This window comes from Microcaecilia unicolor, chromosome 6 (assembly GCF_901765095.1).
Source record: "Microcaecilia unicolor chromosome 6, aMicUni1.1, whole genome shotgun sequence".
Taxonomy (NCBI): domain Eukaryota; kingdom Metazoa; phylum Chordata; class Amphibia; order Gymnophiona; family Siphonopidae; genus Microcaecilia; species Microcaecilia unicolor.
This window is the reverse complement of record NC_044036.1, coordinates 233,323,128-233,343,269: the sequence shown is the minus strand read 5'-3', so window position 1 is coordinate 233,343,269 and position 20,142 is coordinate 233,323,128. Positions and strand designations below refer to the sequence as shown.

The 20,142-nt window shown below is 47.3% G+C and overlaps 1 protein-coding gene across 1 annotated transcript in view; it reads right to left on the bottom strand.

The window, feature by feature from the left end:
* Positions 1-20,142, bottom strand: part of PNPLA7 (patatin like phospholipase domain containing 7) — a 2,530,065-nt gene that overhangs the window by 7,847 nt on the left and 2,502,076 nt on the right. The gene's annotated exons all lie outside the window — the stretch shown is intronic.

Genomic DNA, 20,142 nt, shown 5'->3' with positions numbered 1-20,142 from the left:
TTTACTTCTTGGGCTAGTAACCCAAGTCAGAATCTTTTCTTCTGTGATGTGGACTCCAAAATCCATTAAAATTAGGCAAAGATCAGCAGCTCATGTAGTTCTTTGATCACCAACAACCACACACTTGGGTGCTTACAGATGTTGGTCATCTACTGCTGGAAAAAGAGAACTGGCTATCTGAAGGTGCTCTGAGAGACAGTCCTCTAAATTTTTGACTGAGCCCTTCTTGACACTGGAACCATGTATTAAGTTTAAAAGCAAAGGGGTTAACTTTTAAAAGGTTTAATCAACTAACTCAGGAATTAGCCAGTAAAAACATATTGGGAGAAATGCAACCTCTCAACATGCCTAAATATTCGAAGTGTGTAAATTAACAATGAAACAAAGAAAGATACTATGGCATATCCAGTCTGCTAATCTAAACAGCAGCCCAGTCATTACAATCCCTTATTTTTCCTTAAGAGACCAGCTATTCTTGTCCCATGCTTTCTTGAACTGAGACACAGGCCTTGTATATACCACCTCCAATGGGAAGCTATTCCACACCAGTGGCGTAGCCAGACAGCCAGTTTTGGGTGGGCCTGAGCCCAAAGTGGGTGGGCACAAAATTTTCTCTGCTCCGCCCTACCTCCACCTCAAAATATAAATACTTTAGCTAATGAGGATCCTCAAGCTCAGTCAGCTGAAGACTTTCTCTGAAGGTGGCCAGAACTCTCTTTTACCAAGCTTGGCAGGCAGCAGCAGCAATGACCCTAAGCCACTGATGCCAGCACCCCACACATGCTTAGCTGTCGATGGCTTAAGGATGTTGTCGCCAGAGCTTGGTAGAAGGGAGTTCTGGCCGCCTTTGGAGGAGGTCCTTAGCTGGGGATGTCTGGGAATCTTCACCAGCTATACAGCAAGGGTTAGGACTGGTGTTAGACCTGCTTGGGCCCAGGTCAGAAAATAAAGAAGGGCTCCCCTCCCCGATTCCCTCTCCTCTTTGCCTCCCTTCCAATTTCCCACCTGCCATTACTATCACACCAACAGAACCTCACCAAATACAGAACAAGGGATCACAAATTAGAAATAAAAATATTTAGACAAAAATTGAAAAGGAACCCCAAGAAGTTAAACATAGCACTACTGCAACACTGGAGACATAAAGGTAAAATTATGTATAATCATACCTGATAATTTTCTTTCCATTAATCATAGCTGATCAATCCATAGACTGGTGGGTTGTGTCCATCTACCAGCAGGTGGAGATAGAGAGCAAACTTTTGCCTCCCTATATGTGGTCATGTGCTGCCGGAAACTCCTCAGTATGTCGATATCAAAGCTCCATCCGCAGGACTCAGCACTTAGAGAATTACACCCACAAAGGGACACTCTGCCCAGCTCACCACCGCCGAAACGGGGGAGGGGAAGTAACCCAGCTCATCCCCACACAAGTGGGGGAGGGGAATCCGTCCAGCTCATCCCCGCGGAGCGGGGGAGGGACACCACACCCGCCGATGCGGGGGGATCTGGCTTATCCTGCAACCGCAACCGCGGGAGGAGCTGACTGACCCTAACACCGCCGAAGCGGGAGGGGTACAAAGCTGCCCTACAGCCGCACGAAGCGGGAGGGAGTGCCGGCAGAATTTAAATCTCAATCCAGCCCCGTAGAACGGAGGGGAGAGGAATGCAGCAGCTCACTGTAACACAAACTCGTCTCTTGAAGAATCCAAGTGAAGGAAGAACTTGAACACGAAGTCTTTCTGAAGTAACTGAAGACTAAACTTGAACCTGAAATGCAACCAGAATAAAAACAGTACAGATATCTGGGAGGGGCTATGGATTGATCAGCTATGATTAATGGAAAGAAAATTATCAGGTATGATTATACATAATTTTACCTTCCATATCATCAAGCTGATCAATCCATAGACTGGTGGGACGTAACGAAGCAGTACTCACCCAGGGCGGGACATAGAAATCCCTGACCTCAACACTGAAGCTCCAAACCGGGCCTCCGCCCGTGCAGCCACAGTCAAACGGTAATGCTTGGAGAATGTATGAGCCGAAGCCCAAGTTGCCGCCTTGCATATCTCTTCCAAGGAGACGGATCCGGCCTCTGCCATCGAGGCCGCCTGAGCTCTCGTGGAGTGAGCCTTCAGCTGGATAGGCGGAACCTTCCCCGCGGCCACATAAGCCGCTGCAATGGCTTCCTTGACCCATCTTGCCACTGTAGGCTTAGCAGCCTGCAGACCCTTACGAGGACCTGCAAACAGGACAAACAGATGATCCGATTTCCGGAATTCATTGGTCACTTCCAAGTATCTGATGATGACTCGTCTCACATCCAGATATTTAAGAGCAGAGTACTCCTCTGGGTAGTCCTCCCTACGAAAGGAAGGGAGACAGAGCTGCTGACTCACATGGAAGCGAGAAACAATCTTGGGCAGGAAGGAAGGCACTGTGCAAATAGTCACTCCTGCCTCAGTGAACTGCAGAAAAGGCTCTCGACATGAGAGAGCCTGGAGCTCGGAAACTCTTCTGGCTGAAGTGATAGCCACCAAAAAGACTGCTTTCAACGTCAGGTCTTTCAGAGATGCCCTCGACAAGGGTTCAAAAGGCGGCTTCTGCAATGCTCTTAGCACCAGGTTGAGATTCCATGCAGGCACCACTGAGTGCAGAGGAGGGCGCAGGTGATTAACTCCCTTGAGAAAGCGCACCACATCTGGCTGTGAAGCCAGGGAAGCACCCTTCAAGCGGCCCCTGAAGCAAGCCAGAGCCGCTACCTGGACTTTAAGGGAACTGAGAGACAGGCCTTTCTCCAGACCTTCTTGCAGGAACGCCAACACTGAAGAAATTGGAGCAGTGAAGGGAGAAAGTGAGCCTGCTTCACACCACGCTGCAAAGATACGCCAAACCCTGGCGTAAGCAGTAGAAGTAGAGCGCTTCCTCGCTCTCAGCATAGTGGCGATGACGTCTGAGAAGCCCTTCTTCCTCAGACGCTGCCGCTCAATAGCCAGGCCGTAAGACCAAAGGGGGAGGGATCCTCCATCACCACGGGACCCTGATGTAACAGGCCCTGCTCCACTGGCAGTCGCAGAGGATCGTCCACTGAGAGCCTGATCAAGTCCGCATACCAGGGACGCCTGGGCCAATCCGGACCCACCAGGATTACCCTGCCGGGATGCTTTGCCACCCGGTCTAGCACCCTGCCCACCATGGGCCAGGGCGGGAACACATAGAGGAGCTCTTGTGTCGGCCACTGTTGGAGAAGGGCATCTACTCCCAGGGATCGAGGGTCCCGTCCTCTGCTGAAGAAGCGCGGCACTTGGCAATTGGCCGATGACGCCATCAGATCTAGGCACGGCTGGCCCCAGCGCTTCGTGATGTCCAAGAACGCCTGAGCAGATAGCTGCCACTCTCCGGGCTCCAAGGTATGGCGACTGAGAAAGTCCGCCTTGACATTCATGACTCCGGCAATGTGGGCCGCTGACAGCTGCTCCAGGTTCGCTTCCGCCCACTGGCTAGAGGGGCGCTCTTGGTACCTCCCTGGCGGTTGACATAGGCCACAGCTGTGGCATTGTCCGACAGAACCCGTACAGGCTTCCACACCAGGACCGGGATGAACTCCAAAAGCGCCAACCGAATGGCTCTGAGTTCCAGGAGGTTGATAGACCACTTTGCCTCTGCAGGAGACCAGAGCCCCTGCGCTGTCCTTCCCAAGCAGTGGGCTCCCCAGCCCGACAAAGAGGCGTCCGTCGTGACGACAATCCACTCTGGGGTCACCAGAGTCATTCCCGCAGACAATTTGTCTGTCTGCATCCACCAGCTCAGCGCCTTGCGCACTGCTGGGTCCAAGGGAAGTCGCACAGCATAATCCTCCGACAGCGGAGTCCAGCGCTGCAGCAAGGAGTGTTGAAGTGGTCTCATATGGGCCCTGGCCCAGGGCACTACTTCCATCGTGGCCGTCATAGAGCCCAACAGCTGCACATAGTCCCAAGCCCGAAGAGGAGAGGCTCCCAGGAACTGGTCCACCTGAGCCTGAAGTTTGACAATCCGATTGTCTGGCAGGAACACTCTGCCCACTTGGGTGTCGAATCGAACTCCCAGGTACTCCAGGGACTGAGTCGGGCGCAGCTGGCTCTTCTCCCAGTTGATGATCCATCCCAGGGAGCTCAAAAGAGCAACTACCCGGTCCACAGCTTTGCCGCACTCTGCATAAGAGGGGGCTCGGATTAACCAGTCGTCCAGATAAGGATGGACTTGTACCCCTTCCTTTCGTAGGAAGGCCGCGATGACCACCATTACTTTGGAAAAGGTCCGCGGAGCAGTAGCCAACCCGAATGGGAGGGCTCTGAACTGGAAGTGTCGTCCCAGGACTGCAAAACGCAGAAAGCGTTGATGAGGAGGCCAGATGGGAATATGCAGGTACGCTTCCTTGATGTCCAAGGAAGCCATGAACTCTCCTGCCTTCACTGCCGCTATAACAGAGCGGAGAGTCTCCATGCGAAAGTGCCGCACTTTCAAGGCCCGATTGACCCCTTTGAGGTCGAGAATAGGCCGGACAGAACCTCCTTTCTTTGGTACCACAAAGTAAATGGAGTAACGTCCCTTGCCAAGCTGACTTTCTGGCACAGGAACGACCGCGCCCAGGCGGATCAGATTGTCCAAGGTCTGCTGCACTGCCACAGCTTTGACCGGAGACTTGCAGGGAGAGAGTCAAACCCGTCTTTTAAGGGTCGGCAGAACTCTAGCTTGTAGCCGTCTCTGATGACTTCCAGCACCCACGCGTCTGAAGTTATTGTGGTCCACTCGCCCAGAAACGAGGACAGCCGTCCTCCAATCTGCACTGGGGCGTGGACCAAGGCCCCGTCATTGGGTACGAGACCCTGGGGGAGGACCGGAGGAAGAACCTCCGGGACGGCGGTCTCTGCGAAAGGAATGCTGCTGGGGGAGAAATTCCTCTTGAAGGAAGAGGGGGCAGAGGAACCCGACTTGCCCGGGCGGTACCGACGGGCTTCCTGCAACAGTCCTCTGGAGGTACCGGGACGAGTACTAGCCCGAGCCCTGACCTCTGGTAATTTCTTGCCCTTAGACGTGCCGAGATCGGTCACGATTTTGTCCAGCTCGACCCCAAAGAGCAGCTTGCCTTTAAAAGGCAATCTAGCCAGGCGGGATTTAGAGGCGTGGTCAGCAGACCAATGTTTCAGCCAAAGCCACCGTCGCGCAGAGATTGTCTGAGCCATGCCTTTAGCTGAGGCCCTCAAGACATCATACAGCAAGTCTGCCAAATAGGCTAAGCCCGATTCCAGGGCCGGCCAATCAGCCCTCAAGGAATGATCCGAGGGGGAAGCCCGCTGCACCATAGTCAGGCACGCCCTGGCCACATAGGAGCCGCAAACTGAGGCCTGCAAACTTAAAGCAGACGCCTCAAAGGACGACCTTAAGGCCGCCTCCAATCTTCTGTCTTGGGCGTCCTTTAGGGCCGTGCCACCTTCCACCGGCAACGCCGTTTTCTTAGTCACCGCAGTGATTAAAGAATCCACGGTAGGCCACAGATAGGCCTCACGTTCACTCACAGCCAAAGGATAGAGGCGGGACATAGCCCTAGCCACTTTAAGGCTCGCTTCCGGGACATCCCATTGAGCCGAAATTAAGGAGTGCATGGCATCATGCACGTGGAAGGTTCTAGGCGGGCGCTTCGTCCCCAGCATAATGGCAGAGCCAACAGGGGCTGAGGGAGAGACGTCCTCCGGAGAGGAAATCTTCAAAGCGTCCATGGCCTGTAACAACAGGTTGGGCAAATCCTCTGGGCTAAAAAGCCGCGCTGCAGAGGGGTCATCCGCTCCATCCGAGCGGGGATCCGTCTCCTCCAAGGAATCCGCAAAGGACCGTTGGGAGACCTCAGACACGCTGCCTTCATCTACATCGGAGGAGACAAAGTCCTCCAAGGCCTGGGAATCAACCCGAGGGCGTTTACCTCTGGGAACCTCAACCTCTTTACCAGACGAGGGAGCAGGGGCAGCGTTTGCATGAGGAAAGCCTGATGCAGCAGCAAAATAAACTCGGGGGAGAAACCCCCCAGACTGTGCACTTCCGCAGCCTGGGCAACAGCCCTAGACGCACCCTCAACCGGCGCTCGCAAGAGCGGGGGAGAGACATGCTGCGCATCCAAAATGGCGTCCGGCGCGACACTCCGCGAAGGAGCCGCGCGGGAAGAACGGCGCTTAACTTTAGCCGCTTTGTGCTGTCGCCCAAATTAAGGGCGTTCATGGCATTAATGTCTCCAACCTCAAGGGCGGCCCACGAAGAAGCCGTCCGAGCCGCGTGGCCGGCCAAGATGGCGGAGGCGAGGAGCGGGGGATGGGCGTTTATGGCGGGAAAAACCGCCACGCCGGAGGAAGGACCGGGACATTCATCGGTCACGAAACTGTCACCCAACAAGGGCGAATCAGGCTGTAAGACCCCCGCATCCCCTCTAGAAGCGCTCAAGCGATCCGGGGAGCGACCCTTTGCGCCCCTCGCCCTCCGACGCCATATGCCACGAGGAGAAGAATCGGGGAACCCCCTGCCCGCTATAAAAAGGTAAAAATTACCTGCTGTCCGCTCCGAGCTGTAACGAACTGGTGTCCCAGTGAGTAGCTGCAATGAACGTTTAAATAAACGTCGAAATAAACGCCTTTAAGGACGTTCAAAATTTTTTTTTTTTTTTTTTTTTAACGGAGCCAGCGGGAGGGGGGAGAAAAGGAGGGACCTGGCACCACCAGGTTTGCACTTGCTCAAAAGAGCCCTCAACCCCAGGCACTCAACAAAACCTAAGAATTAGGCTTGGAGGCCTAGCCAGAGCTGCTGCTGTGTGTGACCACCACCTGCTGAGATAGAGAACATACTGAGGAGTTTCCGGCAGCACATGACCACATATAGGGAGGCAAAAGTTTGCTCTCTATCTCCACCTGCTGGTAGATGGACACAACCCACCAGTCTATGGATTGATCAGCTTGATGATATGGAAACATGCATTTCCTTTTCTACAGAACACAATACAAAGACATTTCCTATGCACATTTCCAAAAGCTAACATATTCCATTTAAAACATTCGAAATAAAATGCTTTGTTTCTACCTTTGTTGTCTGGACATTTTATTTTTCCATCTTGCTGGTTCCAATTTCTCTTTTCTGCTTTCCTCTCTGCCGTCTGCTAATTCTTCTTCAAGTGGCTGTAGTCCATTTGTCTTTTCTCCTCTCTCCTGTCTGTTCCCTCACTATTCCTGCTTCTGACATGTTGATCATTCCTTTGTAGCTCTTTTCTGCCTCTCTCTCACCCTTCTTTGTCTCCTTTTTACTTTTCAACTACCTATCAAATTTCCATCTTCTTCTTTCACCCACTAGCTGTCCCATTTCCCATCTCTACATTCTTGCTCTCCCATTCCCCATCTTACTCCTCCCCATTTCTACTTTCTCTTTTTATCTTTAATCTACTTCCCATTACCATATTTCTACCCTCTGTAATCACTATCTCTCATTCATTTCCTTGCCCTCTCCCACAGGGTTCCACCATTCTCATCATCTTCTCCCTCCACCCTTCTAACCAGCATCTGATCCCCTCCCCACCCCACCATGGTAGCCTTATATTTTCCTGCCCCTTCTCTCTTCATTCCTGTTAAATAGTAATAGTAGTATTACTGGCGAAGGCGCAAGCGGAAGAACAAATGGCTAGAAATGTAAGGAGGGGAGACAAAAACTTCTTCAGGTATATTAGTGAAAGGAGAAAGACTATAAAGGGAATTGTGAGACTAAAAGATACAACAAAACGCTATGCAGAAAATGATGAAGAAAAAGCCAATTTGCTAAATAGATACTTTTGTTCTGTTTTCACTGAAGAAAACCCTGGGGAAGGACCGAGAGGGACTGGCAAAAGTACACTTGAGAATGAGGTGGATAGAGCGCCGTTCACAGAAGAGAGTGTGTATCAACAACTTGGAAAGCTAAAGGTGGACAAAGCCATGGGGCCGGACGGGATCCACCCCAGAATACTGAGGGAGCTCAGAGAGGTTCTGGCGGGTCCTCTTAAAGACTTGTTTAATAATCCTTGGAGACGGGAGAGGTTCCGAGGGATTGGAGAACGGCGGAGGTGGACCCTCTTCACAAAAGTGGTGATAGGGAAGAAGCTGGAAACTACAGGCCGGTAAGCCTCACTTCGGTTATTGGAAAAGTAATGGAAGCCATGCTGAAGGAAAGGATAGTGAATTTCCTGGAAGCCAATAAGTTGCAAGATCCGAGACAACATGGTTTCACCAAAGGGAAATCGTGCCAACGAATCTCATTGAATTCTTTGACTGGGTGACAGGAGAATTAAATCAAGGACGTGCTATGGACGTCATCTACTTAGATTTCAGCAAGGCTTTTGACACGGTTCCCCACAGGAGGCTCTTAAATAAACTAGACGGCCTGAAGATAGGACCCGAAGTGGTAAACTGGATTAGGAACTGGTTGACGGACAGACGCCAGAGGGTGGTGGTGAATGGAGTTCGCTCGGAGGAGGGAAAGGTGAGTAGTGGAGTGCCTCAGGGATCGGTGCTGGGGCCGATTCTGTTCAATATATTTGTGAGTGACATTGCCAAAGGGTTACAAGGTAAAGTTTGCCTTTTTGCGGATGACACCAAGATTTCCAACAGAGTGGACACCCCGGAGGGAGTGGAAAACATGAAAAAAGATCTGAAGAAGCTAGAAGAATGGTCTAACGTTTGGCAATTAAAATTCAATGCGAAGAAATGCAAAGTGATGCACTTAGGGAGTAGAAACCCAAGGGAGACGTATGTGTTAGGCGGGGAGAGTCTGATAGGCATGGACGGGGAGAGGGATCTTGGGGTGATAGTATCTGAGGACCTGAAGGCGACGAAACAGTGCGACAAGGCGGTGGCCGTAGCTAGAAGATTGCTAGGCTGTATAGAGAGAGGAGTGACCAGCAGAAGAAAGGAGGTTTTAATGCCCCTGTATAAGACGTTGGTGAGGCCCCACCTGGAGTATTGTGTTCAGTTTTGGAGGCCGTATCTTGCGAAGGATGTTAAAAAAATGGAAGCGGTGCAAGGAAAAGCTACGAGGATGGTATGGGATTTACGTTCCAAGACGTATGAAGAGAGGCTTGCTGACCTGAACATGTACACCCTGGAGGAAAGGAGGAACAGGGATATGATACAGACGTTCAAATATTTGAAAGGTATTAATCCGCAAACGAATCTTTTCCGGAGATGGGAAGGCGGTAGAACGAGAGGACATGAAATGAGATTGAAGGGGGGCAGACTCAGGAAAGATGTCAGGAAGTATTTTTTCACGGAGAGGGTGGTGGACGCTTGGAATGCCCTCCCGCGGGAGGTGGTGGAGATGAAAACGGTAACAGAGTTCAAACATGCGTGGGATATGCATAGAGGAATCCTGTGCAGAAGGAATGGATCCTCAGAAGCTTAGCTGAAATTGGGTGGCGGAGCAGGTGGGGGGAAGAGGGGATGGTGGTTGGGAGGCGAGGATAGGGGAGGGCAGACCTATACGGTCTGTACCAGAGCCGGTGATGGGAGGCGGGACTGGTGGTTGGGAGGCGGGAAATACTGCTGGGCAGACTTATATGGTCTGTGCCCTGAAAAGGACAGGTACAAATTCAAGGTAAGGTATACACATATGAGTTTGTCTTGGGCAGACTGGATGGACCATGCAAGTCTTTTTCTGCCGTCATCTACTATGTTACTATGTTAGTAGTCCTCTCCCCCATGGCCCAGCATTTCCCCCCCTCACCACCTACTGTGTACCTCTCCCTCCCTCTCATCCACCCCCATGTCTATCTCCCACTCTCATTCCCACTGTCCAACATCTCTCTCCCCTTCCCATACAGCATATCTACCTTCCTCCCCTCTACCAGCATGTCTAACATTTCTCCATTCCCTCCATCCCTATGCCCACCATTTTGCCCTCCTCTCCACCCCTATGTTTAACATTTCTCCCCCTCTCACCACCTATCCCCTCTCTATGCAGCATGTCTCCTTTCCCTCCACCTCATATGCAGCCAAGACTTCTCCCTTCCTGACCCCTTCACCCCTTTACTGGATCTCTCCCTTCTTCCCCATGCAGCTTCTCTCCCACCCACCATGCCTCATCATTCCATCTTCCCTCCTCCTCCCTGTGCAGCATATTTCCTTCCATCTTCTTCCCTCCCCCGTCCAACATCTTTTCCCCATCATCCCTTCCCCTGTGGCGTGCCGTAACTGTCACCCCATCTTCCCTCACCCTCACCCTCGCAGGCCCGCCCAGCAGCGATTCCGATCGCAGGCTCAGCTTCTTCGGCTCGCACACGCTGCCTGCCGGCTGCCGCTCAAATCTCCTTGCAGCTACTAAGCAGCAGCGCTAACCCGGAAGCCTCTCCTCTGAGCTCCTTTTACTTGTATAGAAGTAAGGGATAACATTTGTTACTTTTACTGAAGTAATAATTTCACCATTTTTTACGATGTTTACTCAGTTACATCTGATCCTTGCAGTTAAAAGTAAAAGCGGAAGGGAGATGTAAATGACAATTCCTCAGTAAACCAAATGAAACAGCAAAACTGGGAACAGAGTTTTACTATTGTAAACCTTTTCACTCAAACAGTGGATCATCTCATCTTAAATTTTGCTGTTTAGTGAATATAACCTATAACAGTGGAGTTGCCTTGTGTTTGTTGAACTGGTTACTGACCTCCAGCCAAACAGAACAGTGCTGAGTTGGGTCACTTTAAAGTGGAGCTGGAGCTGGCAGCAATTCTTGGTGAACAGACATATGTCTCTACCACAACAGACAGCTCGTCATCCAATGGGAAATTTTACATTGGGGTAACTGTCCACTGGATTGATAAGAGTCCTTACGGTTACGGAGGAAGTCTTCTTGTCTGGCCTTAAGACTGAAGGGTTCCCACACATATGACATTCTTGCATCAGTTCTCAAAGATATTCAAACAGAGTTTGCCATCAAATGAAAAACTGTTAGAACAACCGACAATGAATCCAACTTTGTGAAAGCCTTCTTTGTATTGGACAGCATGACAATAATAATGAAGATAAATATGAAGATGCAAGTGACGAATTAGACCATATTACTTCTTTTTTTTTTACTTTATTAATTTTAAAACAACAGTATTTATGAAAACATACAGCAACATATAATATGGAACAGAATAAAATTTTTTTAAAAAGTCAGTGGGCCATATTACTACTAATATAGAAGTGTTTCAGAGATTCCCTTGATCATAACCTGTAGACTCAGACAGAAGGAACTTTTTATCAGACTGAACAATCCACTTTCTGCAAGAGCAGTTGTTGAACCTTTTTAGCTGTGCTGGATTAATGACTCACAAGCACACTCACATGAGTGACAGTCATTTTCAAAAAATGTTTACTAAAAGCACAGTGGATTGAATTGTAGAGCAGTAAAGTGCAGGGGTCCTTTTACTGTAGCTTGGTAAAAGGGCCCCTCGTGAATTAGGTTATCAATGGCAACTCTTTTATAACAAATCTTGGTTGTAAAACTCTCTCTCATGCCTTGCCTATCAAAGTAAATCTAATGAAGTAATTGCTACTGCTATCTCTGAAACAACATCCATTGACTTCCAGGCCACTTGTTTTCATAAGGGATCCCTATAAATCTATTGAACATAATATATTTCTAAAAAGAAGATAAGCCACAGTAACGGGCAATGACTTACCATAGGCATTACACAACATATATAAGATTTACTGTGGTTTGATGTAAATTTATAAATCTGACTACAATCTTGCTCAAATGGAAATCAATAGATGCTTTGAGTAAACAGAGCTTGCATATAGCTCTGTAAGGACTTAAGGTGAGGTCCTTTTCTGGCATGCTGCAAATAGAACACAATTCATTCTGCAATTCATACAACACTAGTTCTGAATTCTTTGCAGGTTGTGGCTACTTCTATCAGGTCCTTTTTGCAGTTCTAAAGAAAGCACCTAAGTGGTCTCAAAAGCTTATTTTTATTCTGGTCCAATACAAGGTAACAGTGGGACATGACACAAAACAAAGAATTTTCAAGGGGCAAAGTACAGTATAATTGCCTTTATAAAAAAATGTATATAATTCTTGTATTTTTTAGCCCCATCATAGATGGTCTCCCATGATGGGACAATACATATGCCTTGTGGGCCTTGAGGGTTGGGATGGTCTTCTCTTCCAAGACTTCCTTCAGTATTTTTAAGTAACAGACAGTTGTCTTCCCTCCCTTTCTAGGTTTAAGCATAAGGAAGATTTTGATTTAGCTAGTATCTTTTTCAGTAGTAGCTTGGCATGTTACATTCAGGTACAGAAGTTACAGAGGGCTTAAAATCTAACTTTGTAATCATTCCCAGAACTACTCAGGGTATTATACTCCATGATGGGGAAGCAGGTAACTGCTGACCAGACAGCTTTTTGTTGAGGTTTTATGAGGAATTTGTTTGCAGAAAATGATAGAACAAAATGCTGGTTTTTTGCCATCTGTAAGGTGTGAGACTGGGATAGGGAGAATGGAGGACGTGTAGGAACAAAAGGGGGTATCAGACAGGTGAATGGGATGGGAGGGACAATGGATGGATGGTCTGAGTTTGGATCATTTTCATTTGCTGAACCAAGAGGAGATAGAGCATGTTGCAAAGTGAAAAAGGTCGGTACTAATTGAATGTGACCAATTATCATCCTGTAGCTAATTTTCAATATGTAGGGAAAGTGATAGAAATGTAGAGGCAGAACAATTGCTGGAGTTCATGGATAGTGAAAATAAACTAGATCAGTTGTTTCCAAACCTGGTCCTGTAGGCACTACAGCCAGTTAGGGTTTCAGGATATCCACAATATATATTCATGAGAGATTTACATGCATTACTTCCACTGCATGCAAATCCCTCTCACGAAGCTTCATGGTGGATATCATGAAAACCTGACTGGTTGGGGTGCCTCCAGGACCAGGTTTGGGAACCACTGAACCAGATGATTATTCATCAGAGTTTAGGTGGGATCAAGGAACAAAGACCATATTGATCTCTTTGTTGGATGATCTCTGTAAAGGTCACAAGAGCCAGATAATAGAATACTAGTTGTCAAATGCCAACTGAAAGATGTAGGTCTTTCAGGATGCGCGGAACAGAGTAAGATTTCTCCAGTCTAAGATATTGCGGGAGTGAGTTCCATAAGACAGGTGAGAGAAAGTAAAAAGCAGAGGATCGAATTTACTCCTATCTCACTTTTGGAATGATGTGGCAGAATGAGCCTATTATCAGTTAAGGACCAGAGGGTACGTGTGGGCATGCATGGGGTAATCAGTGAAACTAAATACAAGGGGGTGGCAGTGTGTAGAACCTTGTGCATCAGGATGAGGACCTTGAATTTAATTCTGTACTCGATAGGGAGCCAATGGAGATGTTTAAGGAGTGGTGTGACATGATCGTAACGCTTCACATGGCAGATAATGCAGGCAGCGGTGTTTTGGAGGGTCTGGAGATTTTTAAGATTGGACTTGGTGATACCTGAATACATGATGTTATAGTAATTATAATGGGAATTGATGTAGGCATAAACAAGTGAGCAAAGTCAACAGTATTGTGGACTGATTGTAGTTGCAATAGGAAGTAAAAACCAGTTTTCAGTACCTGTGAGACCTGAGGAGTGAAGTAGAGAGTTGAATCAAGGATAATTCCCAGATATTTGAATAGTAACAGTGGTAATTTGTCTGTCAAACAGAATAGAAAGGGGCAGAGGAGAGCTTGCGAGCTGAGATGAGAGGATGCACAACCCAAATGGTTGACTGTTTTAGGCGAAGTAAGACACGCTAAAGCAGAAATTGCTGATATGGTAGTGGCCCGCCTAAATGAACGCCTGGATGTGCTTGCAGTATGACTTGATGCGGCAGAAACATGAGTAAGTGATCTGGAGGAAGAATGGGTGGAAATGCAGCAGGACAGAACCTGCTTAGCGCATATACTGGAGGACTTACAAGACCAGTTGGAAAAGAAAATAAGATGATACCTTTTTTATTGGACATAACTTAATACATTTCTTGATTAGCTTTCGAAGGTTGCCCTTCTTCGTCAGATCGGAAATAAGCAAATGTGCTAGCTGACAGTGTATATAAGTGAAAACCTTCAAGCATTACTATGACAGTCTGACAGGGTGAGAGGATGGGGGTGGGTCGGAGGTATGCATGGGGACATCAAAGCATATCATTGATATTCTAACAGGATGGGTGTGGATAGGTGAGGGGTGGGGTGATCAACAGAGACATACAGCTTTATGGTTTATAATGGGCTAGGAACCCCAGGTCCTTGTTAAGTCCTTTCTGTTGGGTGTTAAAATATTCAATCATTCTGACTTCAAAGGTCTTACGTTCTTGTATGGTTTTAAAGTTACCTTTCAGTATTCTCACTGTGAAATCACTGGTACAGTGTCCTGGTTCTGTGAAGTGCTGTCCCACCGGGGTGGGGGCCCTACTGGCTGTATTGTCATGTATTGACATCATATGAACAATACAGCCAGTAGGGCCCCCACCCCGGTGGGACAGCACTTCACAGAACCAGGACACTGTACCAGTGATTTCACAGTGAGAATACTGAAGGTAACTTTAAACCATACAAGAACGTAAGACCTTTGAAGTCAGAATGATTGAATATTTTAACACCCAACAGAAAGGACTTAACAAGGACCTGGGGTTCCTAGCCCATTATAAACCATAAAGCTGTATGTCTCTGTTGATCACCCCACCCCCCACCTATCCACACCCATCCTGTTAGAATATCAATGATATGCTTTGATGTCCCCATGCATACCTCCGACCCACCCCCATCCTCTCACCCTGTCAGACTGTCATAGTAATGCTTGAAGGTTTTCACTTATATACACTGTCAGCTAGCACATTTGCTTATTTCCGATCTGACGAAGAAGAGCAACCTTCGAAAGCTAATCAAGAAATGTATTAAGTTATGTCCAATAAAAAAGGTATCATCTTATTTTCTTTTCCATGTTTTATTTTGTTTGATTTCTATTGATAACCTTAAGAGTGGACTAACACGGCTACCACACTCCTCTACTTAAGACCAGTTGGAAAATTTGGAAAACAGAAATAGGACAGTGAATGTAAAACGTCCCTGATTATGTACAAAAACTGCTATGCACTTGTTTCCTGTATGATCTGGTCTCCCCTGCTTTTGAAATAGACCGACAGCATAGGAAGTTGTGACCTTGCCTAGATCCCTATTTACTCCCCCATGCCTTGATTGTCCAGCTGCTTCATTACCCAGAAATGGAATGGGTGCTTCAACAGGCCAGAACACAAAGAGTGTTTCATTATGAAGATTGAGATCTGTGTCTCCTTCCAGATCTTAGTTTGAAAACTGTGCGCAGATGCAAGGAACTTTGGCAGTACAAGAAGGAATTACAAGCTAAGGGACTTCAGGCAGGCCTTTGGTACCTGGACAAATTACTAATTACCTTCCAGGACAAAAAGACATTTCTGTCTACTCTGAAGGAAGTGAAGGCCTTAATGAAGTCCCTGGCGGAGACTGGAGGTGCTCAGAATCATTGTGAAGTAATCAACCCCCCAGGGTCAGCGAAATCCAAATTGAACATGGACTGATATCTGGGCTCTATAGCATGGATGGGCCTTAAACTGCAGCCTTGGAGGGTCCCTGACCCTCTCTGCTCAGACTCCGCTGATCCCATCAGGTCCGAGTCAGATCCTACGATGGAGATGTCTGTATGAGGTATTGGCCCCTGTGACTGACAGTTTTCATGATTGTGGTCGTGACCCCTCTCAGACTCACCTTATTTCCGGCGGTCAGCTTCCGAGCTGGCTTCTGTCTGTTCCTCCTGAGTTAGCTCTGTCTCGTGTGCTGGCTGCTTCCAGCATGGCTCTAATTGCTCCACTATACTGCACCTGTGTGTGTTTAGCCTCTCTGTGCTTCAGTATGCTTCTGCCCTGTGTCTTGTAGTTGTGACATCATCAGTCAGGGCCTTGATAAGGAAGTGGTGTTCTTCCATTTAGGGCCTTTGCATCTCCAAAGGTCGAGGGTAGTTTGTTTGCAGTTTGCATTTCTGCCTTGCTTCTAATTGGTGTGCCTGTGGCACTTCTGTTTGCTCTTGTTTAGAGTTCTGTTCTGTTCTCTGTCTGTGTTTGTCAGCTACTAGAGCTTCAGCCATTGCTCTGTTCTCTGTCTGTTTGTGTCATTTACTGGAGCTCAGCCATTGCTCTATTCTCTATCTGTGTTTGTCAGCTACTGGAGCTTAAGCCATTGCTCTGTTCTCTGCCTGTGTTGGTCCAGTCTGTCTGCAGGTTCAGTCCGGTAAGTCCTGCCGCTGCCTGCACCTGGGGGCTCAACCCCTGGGGAACGGTTGTCAAGTGCAGGCGGAGACCAGCTTCTCTGTCCTGCTTATTCCCTGTTTGCCTACTGCTGTAGTTCCAGTCCTGTGGTTCCAGTTCGGTTGTTCCAGATTTTGCCAGTCTACAGCTTCTCCTGCCTTGCTGTTACCCAGCTCTGGTTGGGGTCTTGCCTACTGCTGCGCTTGTCGGCAGTGGTCCAATGGCTCACGTCGCTCCAGTGTCCGAGAGCCTAAGACATGACAATAGTATGCAGAATGAGGAGGAGGAGAAGATGAACAAGAACAGTGACTCTGAGACCATGCTTAAGTGGATGTTCACTGGGCCGATTCCCATCATGGTGATAACTCTCCTGTTACTAGACCAGTGCTTACAAGCCATGTAGTTTAATTGGTGCAGTTTGGTTGTCGCCACTGAATGTCAGACATTGTATCCACTCTTTGGTTGTATACTAGAACCCCAATTATGGCGAATGGACATGTGAGAACTTACTGGAGGGAAGGGAGAAATGTGTGACTGCATATCTATAGGTGAATGTGTGTGGAATGGAATGCGGGGAGGGGAAAGAAGGGAAAGGTGAGAGGTAGGAGTGTTTCATTGTGTCAGGGGAAACGGAATATGTTTTTTATAGTGACTTTTAAGCTCATTGGTTTGGATTTGGGAATGGGTACTTATGGTAGGAAGGATTGTTTTGATAAGGCAATAATGTTATGTGTACAAGGAAATAGAGTCTGGGCTATCTCCCTAGGTTCTGGGATGGTCATACATGTACAGTTGCATTTAGGTTTACTATAGTTGTATAGACTATTATGTTATCTCATGGAATCTGAGAGGGATCTCCTCACTTATTATGAGATAAAAAAATTCTTCAAGCACTTAATAGGCAAAAGACGTTTTTAGTATTTTTGCAGAAAACCCACCTAGATGTGCAGGAACGTGCCAAACTTAAACGTAGGTGGGTGGCTGACTATACTGGAGCTCCAGCAGTTTCCAAAAAGGTGGGTGTTTATTCTATTTTGAAAAGGATTATTGATAAACTGATGTAATTTTAAACATACATAGTACACATAGTAGATTGACGGCAGAAAAAGACCTGCACGGTCCATCCGTCTGCCAACAAGATAACTCATATGGCTAATTTTATGTATACCCTACTTTGATTTGTACCTGTGGTCTCAGGGCACAGAGCGTATAAGTCTTCCCAGCACTATCCCCGCCTCCCAACCACCAGCCCCCGTTCCCAACCACCGGCTCCGGCACATACCGTATAAGTCTGCCCAGCACTATCCCCGCCTCCCACCACCAGCCCCGCCTCCACCACGGCTCTGGCACAGACCGTATGTAATTTAGATGAAGAGGGCTGTATTTATAATTGCAAAAGTTAAAATTGAGGGGCATCTGCTTTTGCCTCTGCAATGCATATGCTCCTAACATCTATAATAAAAGCTTTTTACTTCCTTACTAGCTCTGCTGCTTCCAAGGGGAAGGTACCCATAATTATTGGAGGGAATTTTAATAAAATGGCTGACCCTTTGTTAGACAAGAACTTATAACCCCCATTTGGAGAAAATAGATCTCTCCAAGTTAGTTCCTCTCTTCTGTAAGACCCTTGACATTAGATATATGGAGAGTCCCCCACCCTACTGAGAGGGACTTCACCCATTTATCAGCAGCCCTTGATTCCTTGAGTGGCTCCTAACAAAAGCAGATGCTCCTAACAAAAGCATCTACTGACAGCTGAGATAAGACTGGTGGAAATATTGGACCATGCCATTGCCCTGGCTGACATTAGAGCTAGGGGACAAAAAGATAGGCCTTTACGGGAGATTTCCCTTGGACCTCTTTTTTAGATGCTAAATTTGGTGACCATATCTTAATAAGTGGAAAACACATGTGGATGACCCTATTCTATACTGGGACAGCCAAGGCATACTCCAGCCACAAAAAAAAGAAGTCAGGATAGAGAGGTACTTTGCCATGAGAGTAAATTGAGAAAGGAAAGATGGCTGTGTGGAACCAAACCAACAGTCTCCCTCAGAGCCCAATTACTAGCTACTCAAAAGGGCAGTAAATCAGCCAATATTTTCATATAAACTTTATAGATTCGGAAACAAAATGGGTAGCCTTTTAGATTGGATGGTCAAGGAATGGAAGAGTTCAACTAGGGTGCTCTGCATGAGAGGACCAGATGGGAAAATGATAAAGGCAAATGAGGAAATAGTCTTAAATGCAATTCCTTTTTTTTTTTAATGCTATATGCTAGGGATGAGACCTATGACTTAGATAGTAGTACTTACTTGTCTGGTTGTGATCTACCAGTATTGAGTAACAGAGACAGGCAGATGCTTAATATGTCCATTAAAGCAGAGGAAGTCTCTTGTGCCGTTCAACAAAGTAGACTGGGGAAAACCCCGGGGCCTGATGATTATAGGGCTGAATTTTATAAGATATTGGGAGCAGAGGTAACAATTTAATGCTATGATATCTTGTTGATGCTTGCCTGAGACCGTTCGTCAAGCTCAGATCATAGTCCTTTCCAAGCCGGGGAAGGACCATGCGCAGATGGAATCAAATAGACCTCTCTTCCTATTATGTGTAGCAACTAAACTGCTATTGAGATAGACGTGGGGAAGCCACTGCTTGTCCTGGATTGGTAGCATGGAATGTTGCTACTATTTGGGTTTCTACCAGGTACTTGTGACCTGGATTGGCCACTGTTGGAAGCAGGATACTGGGCTTGTGAGTTTGATGCGGAGGAAGGCATTTGGTTAGAGTGTAGATTTAAGCATGGGGTACTTGACAGGTTATTTTCATAAGGCCATAAGAACCCTATAACATGACCCGATAGCATTTATAGGAGTCAAAGGGTTACATAGCCCTTCATTTAATATTCAAAGAGGAACCAGGCAGGGGTGTCCCGTCTCACCACTGTTATTTATTTTAGTTCTAGATCCCCTTATTTGGGAAATGGTAGGAAACCCAGAGATCAAAGGGGTTCGCCCTGGGGCATTCAGAATTCAAAATAGCTGTCTTTGCTGATGACCTCTTAGTCCACTTGGAAGATCCTAGGTGGTCCCTTTCAGTATTACTGGAAATATCCCAGCCCTTATTCAATACACTAAACAATGCTTGAAACTGTGGAAATCTCTGCCCCTATCTCTCAGTGGCAGAATTAACCTTTTTAAAACCTTCCAATTTTGCTTACCTGTAGGGATTTTAGATTTGTTATTGATTACCAAGTTTTGCTGGGCTAATAGAAAGCCCAAATTGAGAACTGACAAATTGTATGGAACATAGAGTAAAATGGGGGTTGGGATTACCTAATTTATTCTTATGTAATCAGGCATATATATTGTGTCATTTACGAGATTTGATCATGGACGATGATATCTTTACACTATTAGAAGTAGAAAGACGGGGGGGGGGGGGGGGGGGGTTGCCATTCTACCGTAATTATGTCCTCCACGCAATACCCCAGTGCCTTCCAGTGCACTTGAAGTCTAGTGTTTTGGTAAGGTATGGAGGAGGATAGTTTATCTTTAGGGGCACAATCCATTTGTCAGTGACCTTTTGCCTACTGTGGGAAACCCAGATTTTATTCTAGGCACAGAAGAGGGGGGAGGTGTTTCAGCATTGGACAACTAAGGGAATTCAATTTATTTACCACTCCCTGGGGGAGTTACCTAGTGAGGAAGGAGATAGAGGGATGGCACTGTCTTCATGCCGTCCTAATCATCCATTACATTTCAGCTTTGTGCAGAGTTATCCTCTTTGTTAGAGCT